General features: G+C 38.8%; 1 long non-coding RNA gene across 1 annotated transcript; it reads left to right on the forward strand.

Moving 5' to 3' along the window:
• The first annotated feature begins 1104 nt into the window (after nucleotides 1-1104).
• Nucleotides 1105-9427, forward strand: LOC102015864. The gene is made up of 3 exons (XR_261139.2): nucleotides 1105-1144; nucleotides 2908-3012; nucleotides 9277-9427. It is a non-coding gene; the product is annotated as an uncharacterized LOC102015864 (long non-coding RNA).
• Nucleotides 9428-12303: the final 2876 nt, after the last annotated feature.

The following is a 12303-nucleotide window of genomic DNA, read 5'->3' on the forward strand; positions in this document are numbered from 1 at the left end:
CCAAAGGACAAAATGCCCCAATTGAGAACTACTGATTTTGCAGGCCCAAGGCAGTCCCAGTTGGAGCTGGCTTTTGTGGCCAACAATGATTACAAACCACTGAGTCATCGAAAAATTTCTCTCTCATTTTATACCCCCAGCGTCAACTAGCCAAGAGATCCTGGACCCAAACTACTGTTCTTACAATTGTCGTCTTTAGCCACTCTCTTTCTTTAACATGCTTTTCCAATACACTGCACTTGTTAATGTTAAAGTAACCTTGGAAACGCAGCATCCTTCTCTGGCCAGGGATCATGACTGCAAGATTAACTACATATCTCATCTCTATCACTCATCATTGGTTCTTAGGAATCAAAATCATTTTTACAGATACAGTCAGGAATTAAGTGCTCAGCTAAAGTAAATCCGATGAGAAGCAAGTAAGAATTTCAGGCCAAAAAAAAAAAAAGAAAAAAGAAAAAAAGAAACATCTGACCTATGTATCTGGAGATTGGACAACCTATAAGACCTAAAATTTTTTCCAATTCAGACCATCTAGAACTGCTGACCAAAAAATAATTTTTAAATCCTATTTACTACACAGAAGGAATCCAAAGAAAGTAAAGAAGAATTCAAGCTTTAGTAGCAAAGAAGAAAATGAAACAGCACAAATAAGCAGCAATTGTGTACACTGTGTTTTATTTATACAATAGATTAATACATAGAAATGTTGTTGAACAACCTTCAACCACATGAAGGAATGTGATAAATGAGCCTTGCAAACATAATGATCAAGAAAGCCAGACACAAAAGAGTATGTGCTTTGTGGTACAGCTTGTATCTAGATGTCCTGCCAAAACCTCCCACACTCATAGGTGGGACCTTTGAGAAGTGGCTAGATCTAGGATATGTGAATATGGATTAAGGGTGTGTGACATCTGGCTTAGTCCCCTAATTGGATTAGCATAGTTCTAGGCATGGCCAATGGATTTACTGAGGAAAGAAGCTCAACCCTGAGTGAGGGTGGCACCAGTCAACGGCTTGCAGCCTGGATGGAATATACAGAGAGAGCGAAGGCAGGCTCACTGCTTCCTGCCTGTCTTGCCCTCTGCCATGCCACCCTGCTTTGCAGCCAGCCGATTATGGACTGAAGCCTCAGCAAACTGTGAGCCAAAATAAACCTGTCCTCCTTTAACTTGTGGGTGTTCGGTATTTTGGTCCCAGCAATGAGGAAGTAACCAAGACATTTTGTGGCTGTGTTTATATATAATTCAAAATTAGACACAATTAATCTACACTGTTAGAAATCAGAATAATAATTCTCCTTAAGAGACTGTAGTGTTTTCTATCTGGGGGCTTGTTCACACAGGTCCATTCACTCATGAAAAGGTGCTCAGTTATATGTATACTTAGGACTAGTGTAGTTTTCTGTTTGTGTGTTGTACTGCAATATAATGTATGAGTCAAAACTGGAGAGTGAGGTGGAACTAAAAGCCAGAGAAGTACGTCTGGCAGTTGAATCTGGGGCAGCAGCACTGTAGGTCTTGTTAGCTGTGAGCTTTGTTTTAAACAGGGACAGGACTTAAAGCCTTGGGGCCATATGTGGCAGGAAGGTATAACTAAGGTACTCACAAAGTACTAGAAATATTAAAAAATTACACACATATTGAACAGCTGAACTAGAAAAAATTCTTTTCTTCCTACTAGCAGACAAATAGACAACAGGAAGCTAGTGTGCCTTAGACTGGATTCAGAGATTTATTTGTTTATTTAAAAGTCTTTTTGGAAAAGTTATGGTTTAGGCTTAAACCTCATCAAGTTAGAGAGTCACATAAGTATCTCACACATCTACATGGTCCAGAAATCTCCAAGATGACGTATTAGCTTGAAAATTTCCCAGATGGGGACTCTTTCTTTTATAGAAATGTTCCATACATTGGTTACACAAATGTGTATATTTATCCAATCTCATCAAATGTGTTTATAAAGGATGAATTGTTTTCTATATAAAATATAATTGAAAAAATAAACTGACTTAAAAAATAGTTGGTGTTGGAATAATAATATCCTCTACCACCTAGCAAAAACAAGCACAGATTCATTCTGGAAGGGCACAGCCTCATGATAAAGATAGGGTTACAACTAAAAATTACAAGATGCAAAGAGAAATAGTCATTTCAAACAAAAATTAGCAAACTATAAACAGCAGGATAGTATTCTCAAAACTTCAATAAGTATGAGTGTTGGATAGAGTTGGCTTGGGTAAAATTAAGTATGTTTAAAATAGAGCTATAAAAGAAGGAATAAAAAGCATAGGAAAGAAAACACAATCAGACTTGAAAACAGAACAGTCAGAAATAAGCCAAGCAGAATATCTAAAAATTAAAAATACTGTTTGCAAATATTCCCTGTCCAATGATCAGAACTACACCTGTAGTAAAAAAAAAAAAAAAAATTCTTCAGTTTTCTGCAGCAAAAGATAATACACACCAGAGGAATTGTGGGACAAGAGGATTGTGGCATGAGATGATGATTTTCATGTGAACAGGATGATTTTGTGGATCAAATCTTAACAAGAAGTGGAGAAAATCTGGTAATTGAATATACTGATAAATTTGATCTAAGAAGCAGGTGCATTAGAATTATCACTGTAGGTGCTGGGGATTTAGCTCAACAGCACAAGTGCCTGCCTGGCAAACACAAGGTCCTGAGTTCAATCCTCAGTACAAAAAAACCCCCAAAACCAAAAAACAACAACAAAAAAAACCTGGTATAGAATTATCATTGTAAGAAGTTATCACTAATGAAATATTCATATTAGTCAAAGTGGGATGTTTTGTTACTTTTATGACTGCAGATTAGCCTTTCTGTCTTGTCCGACCACCAACATGGTGTGGACCTATCTGATGCCTGCTTTTATTCTTTTAGCATTGTCTTTGTCTTAGTATCTGCGTTTCTGAGACCAAATACCTACCACCCAAAGTTAAAGGAGGAGAGCCGGGGATACAGCTCAGCGGCACAAGCGCCTGCCTGGTAAGTACAAGTTCGTGAGTTTGATTACCGGTCCAAAAAAAAAAAGTTAAAAGAGGAAGGGTTTATTTCAGCTCCCTGTTTGGAGAGGTTCAGTCCCTTGTCAGCTGGCTCCTTGGCAGGGCAGTATGGCAGAATAGAAATAGTCCATGGCGAGGTAGGCAGAAAGCAGCAAGCCTCCCTTTTCCTTTTATCCCATCCAGGCTACAGCCCTTTCGGATGGTTTCACCCACCACCAGGTTGGATTATTCACACTCAGAATTGTAATAAACCAATTAGAGGGCTAATCCAGTACCACACACACCTTTAATCCCAGTATCACACCCTTAGTTCACATTCACACACTTCTAGAAAGCCCCACCTATGACCACACGAGGTCTTGAGGAGACATCTATATAAAAACTATAACATCTTCTTTCAATCAGGAACATAATGGCCCATCTGGTATCTGATATAGGAATAATTTTTCATTTTGCTAAGTGACAAAAATTTGAAACCCTCACAATTAACACAATGAACACTATTAGCAAGTACACTGTAATAGATATAGGTAGACTCTGCACCCCATGATTATAGAAGAAACATTCTTCTCAGGCACAAGTATACCAAAACTGACTGTGAACTGAGCCACAAAGCATGTTCCAACAAAGAATATTTCATGTACAGACACTAGGCAAAATGCTTTAGCACATTTTGTATGTTAACTAGTTTAATTCCCACAATCACCCTGTTTGGGTGTGTACTAGAGTTATTATTAGTACTATTCTTCCCTGTAAGAGATGACATGAGATAACTCAGGCTAGGATAAATTAAGAAAATTATTCAAACTCATCAACTGGTAAATTGGAAGATGAGATCCAAACTGTCTACAGATGTGTACTTTTTTTTTTCTTTTCTTTTACTTTTTGGTCTGTTTGTCGGTTTGTTGTGTTTTGTCTTGTTTTGTTTTTTTGCTGTAGTGCTAGTGATGGAGCCCAGGGCTTCACGCATCATACACGGTAGATATTACATATAAAGATTTTTTTCTCATATGTGTATGAATGATGATTTTGAGATATTTGCTTTTTGACTAGCCAGCATTTTCTATTTTATTAATTGTCCACCAGTTTATTGTCAGTCTTCTCTCACTAGAATATGACATCCATGGGAACAGGGATCTTATTGCTTTCATTTACCAATGAAATGGTCTATGTAGAACAGTGTTTGGTTCACGTTGTTCATTCAGTAAGTATTTACGAAATCAATGAATGCATAAATGGGGCCAGCATGGGCCTGTAGCCCCAGCTACTCAGGAGGCTGCAGGAAGAAATCTTCAGCATAGAAGGTCAAGGCTGGCTTGAGCAACAAAGTAAGACCCTGTCTTAATTAAGTAAGTACAGGGATAGTGACAGAGAGACAGAGACAGAGACAGAGGAGACACAGAGACACAGAGACACAGAGACACAGAGAATGAAACTTGACAGGACCAATAAGGACCAAGTTGATAAAGCTAGTTATCTCAGGGGATAACCAGAAGGAGGGAGAAAAGGCTTATCTATTTTATTGTATTTTCCTTTCCACCATAAAAGGAAAAAATTGATTATGGGTGATTTTAAGTTTCTTCTGGGGGGATTTATGCATTTTCAAATTTTTCTAAAATAGAAATACTTTACTTGGAAATTAGAAAACCAAAATATCGTGTAACAGCAATTATAATTACTTGTCAAGATTCCCATTTTTTGAGCAGACTAGCCTCCACATTCTTTCACAAACGCCATTGTTTTAGTTTTCTCTTTATTTTAGTGTAAAGCCATATGTTAGAGAATATTTTCTGAATAGGTGTCTGTCTTAGTGACTTTCCACATTGCAGGGAATAAATACCCAGTACCTACAATTTAAAAGACAGGTTCATTTTTGTTGGCTGGCTCCAGGGCAGAAGTGGCATAGCGCAAGAGCTTGCTCCAGAGGACAGCTGCTCATCCCATGGCATCCAGCAAGCAGAGTCAAGAGAAGAGCTGAGGAGGGGATAAAACATGCTGGGTCATGCCTGCTGTGACCTGCCACTTCCAACCAAACTCTACCTCCCAACAGCAAGTCAGCCTTAATGACCCCATAATCCAGTCACCCTCCAAAAGTCCTGCCTATGATCACACGAGGCTTTGGGAGAACACCTAAATATAAACCACAACATTTCACTCCTGACCCCCCCACCAAAGTCTTATGTACATCTCTTTATGCAAATTGCATTTGGTCCTTCTCTAAGTGTTGCCATAGTCCTAAAGTTTCAGCATTGCTGAGAAGTCCAAGTCCAAAGCCTCCTCTGAGACTTAAAGGCAAACTCTTGGCTGTGAGCCCTTGTAAAAATCAAAAAGAAAATTAAACTCCTCAAACATACAGTGGCACAGAATAAATATTCCCAGAGAAAGAAATTAGACCAAAGTAACACCAAAACCCAGCAAGACAAATGTTAAATCCTACAGCTCCACATCTGGTACCCAGGGCAGGCTGTGATAAGATATGTACTCTGAAAAGCTTGGGCAACCCTGCCCCTATAGCATTGGCAGTGGTTGTAGCTCTCATGACTTCTCTCTTAGGCTGGCTTTGCTCACTTCTTGTAACTTTCTTCAAACGTTTCATGTTCCTGGCTTCTCTAAATTTTGGGGATCTGCACTGCACTTTTGGCTTCACTCTCACAGCTTTATCCAGTGCCCTCTCAGGGGCATATTATCTGTCTTCCTAACCTTTCTTCTGAAACCTGGGTGGAAGCCTTCCTAACCACACTCTTGTATTCTGCATGCTTGTAAAACCAGGGCTATGTGGCTGACAGCAAGGTCTGCCACCAGCTACAGCAGTAGCCAGGGTCGCTTGAACTGGGGCTGCAGAGGCTTCTGAGTGCCTGGATATGAGCACCGTGAACTGAATCCAGAGGAACAAATTCCCAAGTGGCCATTCTTGAGAAGGGTGCCCTTGGGATTCTTTTCTTAAAGCAATATTTCACTGGCCACTTTAAGCATGGAAGAGTAAGGCCTTGCTATGTCCTCACATGTCCTTAAGCCACTTTTTCTATTATCCTTCGGTAAAGCACTTAGCTTCTTCTTAATGCTAACTTTTTGTACAACTAACCTTCTTCTGTTACATCTTTGCAGGTTTCAATTTTACCTGAGCTTCCTTTCTGCCCAAACTCAAAACTTTTATATCATTCAACTATGCCATTTGCTCTTGATTATCAATATAGATCTGGCTATCATTTGCCAACAATAACCATGCCACAGCCTTAATATTGGGCTGCTTTGAAATTTTCTCCGCCAGATTAATTAGCCTACTACTCTTAATCTCATTCTCCCACAAAGTCTCAGGACATAAGCAAAATATAGAAAAACATTCTGTAAGAGAATAACACACATGATATGAAGTCCATCTGTCAATGGAGCCCTTGTTCCCAGCAGAAGCCTCCTGAGCTTGTTCTTTACTGGCTGCATTACTGTCAGAATTTTGGTCTTCTGAGCCCCGACCTGAACCTCCCACTGAATTTGTCTCATAGAATTCTGGGCTTATCCAGCCAGCATCTCCAAACCTTTCCAAGCTCCTGCAAACCAGTTTCAAAGTCTTCTGAACCACATGATCAAGTAGTACCACAACAACAACTCCACTTCTGTCTCACTTGTGAGAGAGACAGAGCCAAAAAATGTATACATCAGTAAAAGAAAAACTTGTATAAATATTTTAACACTAAATTTTGAGACATCATGAAATTAACACAAGTTATCTTTGGCCTCTACTGTTATAAGAGGTGCTCAAAGTGGTGGTCATTAGCTTCCAGACATTTATTAGTATGGTGAACTGCTGAAACCTGCAAACATTTTTTGGTGGAGTGCGTGTGTGTATGTGTGTGTGTGTGTGTGTGTGTATGATTTATATTAAGCAGGCTTACAATCATTACCTATAGAAGCAGGGATGAAAAAATAAAACATGGCCATCACCAAAGAGTCAGAGGATCCAGCCAAAACTTGAAGGCCTAGAGCTCACTGCTGAGCCTGCTGCAAGTCCATTTCAGAAAGCCAAAGGGTCTACACTGAAAGGCTGAAGAGTCTGCACTGGAAGCCTAAAGGAACTGGAGATAAACATCCAAAGATAATGGTGAAGACTGGTGTGCCTCTGAAGAAGCAAAAGGGAAACTTCCTTATTCTTTATTTCATCCAGGCTATAGTCCTATTGGTTGATGCCACTTGCATCGAGGTTAGGTCTTCTCTCCTCTGTTTGTAGCCTACCTCTCAGTCATCCACAGATACACTCTAAATTAACTATCCTCCACTGATCTGCTAAATGTTTCTTAATCTATTCAAGATGACACCATAATTAAATATCACACCCACTTTTCCCACCCGGCCTCTACCTCCAAACAGCAAGTCAGCTGTAAGGCCCCTATAATCTAATCACCCTCTGAAGGTCCTACCTATGATCACAAAAGGCTTTATAGGGGTATGTAGATAGGAACCATAATCATATCTGTCTGTATTTTCTTGAATATCACTAAGGGAAAATCATGAGGTTTAGATAGTCTCCATGGTAACTAATTCAGAACTGGGATTGATCCCTGAGGATAATTACACTAGATATTCCAGCACTAGAAAATGTTTTGGATTTTCTCCAGGCTGGGGAGCATGTTGTACATTCTGTTATCTCAGTGGCAATCTCAGGAACCATCTTTACCAAAAAACATTGCTTTCCAAATGTGCTCTGCATCTAATCTGGAGAAGAGCTCTCTATACTGAATCTGATTCCTCTGACAGATCTTGCCCACCACTCATATCATCACTCAAGACTTCTATCAGAATCTTACTTGTCCTTTGCTCATGAGACAAGGAGGTAATTCTTAGATAAACTGAAACTATGTGTAGTAAATCCCCTTAGTTCTGGGGGATACATTCCCAGTGGATGTCTGAAACCTTGGACAGTGCTGGACCCTACACATATACTATATTTTTTATATACAGCACATCTATTATAAACTTTATAAATTATGAAAAATGAGACATCAAGAAATTTACAATAACCCGTAGAAAAATAGAATAACTATAAGAATATACTGTAGTACAATTTAACACTTATAAGTTGTTTATTTCTGAAATTTTCCACTTAGTATTTTCAGATGTGGTTTACCATGGGTAACTGAACCCAAGCAAAGCAAAATAACTGATAATAGGTGGGTATCATGGGCAAGGGGTATTACTGTAATCCTTGTTAGTGCTTATTTTACTTTTCTTTATAAATATGAAATTTCCATGTCTACTCTCCTGAGATATTAATTAGAAAAATTAATTCATTCAATTCATTAATAAATGATGGCTAGTGCCTGCGCCAGTGCGCGCGCATGTGCGCATGTGTGTGTGTAGTACTGGGGATTGAACTCAGGGCCTCCCACATGCTCGGCAAACACTTTACCACAGAGCAAGATGCCTGGCCCCGATGATTACTTTTTACATGTCTCAATGACTGAGCCGTGGAGTACCCAGTTACTGGTTAAACATTATCTGGATATTTCTGTTAGGGTACTTTGGAGGACTTTGACATTTAAATTAGTAGAGAGAGTAAAACAGATTCTGTTCTCTAATGTGAATGGCCCTCATGCTATCCATTTAAGGCCTGAATAGAACAAAAAGGATGAGTTCGAGGGAAGCCTTTCTACCTGACTGCTTCACTGGAGTCTAGGTTCCTGTTTTGAACCAAAACATCACTTTTCCTCAAGTTTTATCCTGCTGGCATTTGGAACAATCAAAGCAACAGTGTTCATTTTTCTGATCTCTGTGTCTCTGTCTCTGTCTGTCTGTCTATCTCTCTATATCTCTCTGTGTCTCTTTCCACCCCACCCTCCATTCATCTCCATCTTATTCATCCTGTTTCCCTGAAGAACACTAAGACAGTAAATGACATCTTATTTTGTATCAGGCCTTAGACTAGGAGTCGGTTTCCCCAGCTGCCTAGCTTAAAAGAGAAGATAGGTTGAAATCAATGTTGTAAGTGCTTGCATTGAGTTACATAGTGTACACAGTGTTCTGAGACCACAGAAGGAGTCTAATTACCTAAAGAGTTGAGAGCGCTTCACTTAAGGGTTAGCATGAACACAATTGTGAAAAATAGCTTCAGAACGAGAAAACTGAAGACAATGAACTAACTATACATTCATCAGTACGTAATTGTAAGTGAAAAACATCAGATACAAAAGAGCACATTTGAATACGGGTGCTTTAGATATCTTTGTAAAACAAGACTTTTTTTTTTTTTACTCAGAGAAAAGGCGTCCAGCATGGAACCATTCATTCTGATGTTAACAGCGATGTACCTAGTGCGTGTGACATCCCAGGAAGATCATTTGTTGGCTTCCCCCTCCTGTGTATAATAAAATTATTTTTCAATAAAAATAATGTAAAACCAACAAAAATGTTTTTTATTTGGTATTTAATTTAAAAATAATGACTAGAAACAATACATTTCAGTTTTACAGATATTGAAATTTAGCAAAATATTTCAGGTATGAGCTAAAATTTACCTTTACTCTCAAAATTACACAACATAGTTAACACTGTTACTTCATTCAAAAAATTTAAAAAGAAACAAATCTCCAAATAGTCACAATGAATGACAGAATTGAAGTAAGCTGAGTTTTGGCTTTACAATCACTTTCTCTGTCATTTTAAAACGTTCAAATTCACTGTTGAAAGGCAGGAATATGTAGTACCTCAGGGATGGAGTTGAGAAGTATTCGTGAAGTAATCTAAAATGATTGTGAGTCATTATAAACTTTCTGAAGTGAAGACATGTAGCTAAGTCTGTGTGGTGGGATGATTTCAAAAGTCGAGTTCTACACATGGAATTAGCTTTCACATAGAATTAAATGTTTATGCACAGTTAGTAATAAAAATATAATGATTTTATGCTTACATGTATTACTAAAACTCAATGATAGCAACCGTTATTTAATACAACAGTAGTTAAAGTGTCTGGTCTTAGAACATTGTTGCATCCTTACAAATCACTGAGCTCTTTGTTTTTATTTTATTTTATTTTTTTTATTTTTTTGGTTTTTCTCCGGTACCGGGAACCGAACTCACGACCTTGCGCTTGCCAGGCAGGCGCTTTGCCGCTGAGCTAAATCCCCAGCCCCGCTCTTTGTTTTTATTTCTGTTGGTTTTATGTATTGTTGTTTTTGTTTATGTAGGGTATATGTATTGATTTTTACCCTACCAGAAGTAAAAACAAAAAAATTAAAGCAGGAAAAATTTAAATATTTATTTTTAAATTAAGTTTACACATTAAAAATATATAAATCATACCATGTTAACATATATATGCTTATGAAAAATAGTTTTCCAAAACAAAGCAAAATTTACCAAAAGAATGGTATTCTTTTCTTTGATGTGGTTGGAGTTGTGCCTATAACTTCTGTATCCAGTCTATTGTAACACCCTAGAGGAAGTGAAATAGATGCAACAAATCCAATCTCACAGGAATATGCAGTTGAAGTGTGATTGGTAATTGTGATATGTCATCTTGACTTGAGTAAACTCTGCTCAGCAGAATACTAAAGTTTTGGGTGTGCCTGTGGGACACTGACATGTATGCTAGGAAACTGAGAGAGGGAGACCCACTCCAGGTGTGGGTGATGCCGACCAATGGACTTGTACCCTGGATGGAATAAGAAGGGAAGCAAGAAGTAACTGTTCCCTTTTTTTTGGAGTAACTTTGGTCTTTGTAATTGCCTTTGGATGTTGGTCTCCAGTTTCCTCAGCCTCCCATTATAGGCTCTTTGAGTTTCCAACACAGCCTCACACCATTACTCTACCATGAGCCTCCAGGCTTTCCACCTTCTACTGTGACTGAATCTTCTCGCTCTCTGGCATGCAGCAGCCATTTTTGTTCTTGTGCCTCTGATCCTACAGTCATTGTGCTCTTCCACTGCTGTTCTTTTAAGCCTCCCTAATAAATCTCATTGTGCAATTAATTTTACACATATTTTATGCTGACTATCTGTAATGGTTCATATGTTGCATCTGTTTGAGAAGTTTAGAAGTTTAACTAATTGACTCAGCAGGGGCCAGGGTTCTCACTTTGTAAACATCCTCATCCTGTGCAAGAGGAGGGCATGGAGATAGTCTGAGTACTACACCACCCACGGGCCAGTAGCCTGCATACAATGTAAGGAAGAAAAAGAGGTTTGCTCTTACCCCCTCTTTTGCTTTTGTTGCTTTTGTTGTGTTCAGCCTCCTTGAAGTGTTGTCCCTGTGCCATGCCACCCTGCCTTGGACCCAGCTGATTATGGGCTGAAACCTCCACAAACTGTGAGCTATATAAACCTTTCCTTCCTTAATTTTGGGTGTCAGGTATTTTGTCTCAGCAATGAAAGAAAAGTAACTAAGACACTGTCCCTCTAGACAACCCTAACTAATATAAGAAGGGAATGTATTTTAACAGCCTTTTTATATAATCATATATTTCTTTGATAATGCACCAAAACTTGAAAAGAGGTTGTTTCTTACAGCATAGTTATGTGGTGTTCTAAAGCCACTGTATTGCTTAGCTTTCCTGTCACTGGGACAAATTACATAATACTCACAACTTAATGGAGGAGAGATTTGTTTGGCTCACAGTAACAAAAGGTTTAGTGCTTAGCTGACTGGCCCTAAAACAGAAACATCGCGACAAAAAGGTGTACTGGAGCAAAGCTGCTAAGCTCACAGTGGCTGGGAAGCAGAGTAGGGGAACAGTGCCTGAGAGGAAAGCGCCAAGGACCATTTATCGTCCCAAAGGACATATCTCCATGACTCACTAGACACAACCAGAAGTATGCTGTACTAATCCTCTGGGTGGCTATCAAGCCAATCCAGCTTAACTGTCACATTCCTCTCCTTGTCAATTTGATGCTAAAACACGTCTTCTTAGAGCACATTTAATCTCTAAATAAACATGACTTTGCCTAACATAACATATCTACCTCACATGTAACTGAAAATGCACAGATGCCCTCCCCCAAGGGCTCAACAACTCCAGCATTGTTCAAAGTTCAAGTCCAAAGTCCCCTCTGAGGATCAAGGCAAACTCTTGGCTATAAATGCATGACAGTTCTTTTAAAAGCAAGTTATTAATACCCAAGTACAATGGTATGGAGTAAACATTATCATTTTAAAAGGAGGGGACTAGGGAGATAGAAAAGAATAGGACAAAAGCAAAACTGAAACCCATTGGGCAAACATTAAGTCCTATAGCCCAATATTCAGCACAGGGAACATGATGATTAAATATGAGACCCAAAGGTATTGG

The sequence above is a fragment of the Chinchilla lanigera genome, unplaced genomic scaffold (genome assembly GCF_000276665.1).
Source record: "Chinchilla lanigera isolate Chin_1 unplaced genomic scaffold, ChiLan1.0 scaffold00024, whole genome shotgun sequence".
Lineage (NCBI taxonomy): Eukaryota > Metazoa > Chordata > Mammalia > Rodentia > Chinchillidae > Chinchilla > Chinchilla lanigera.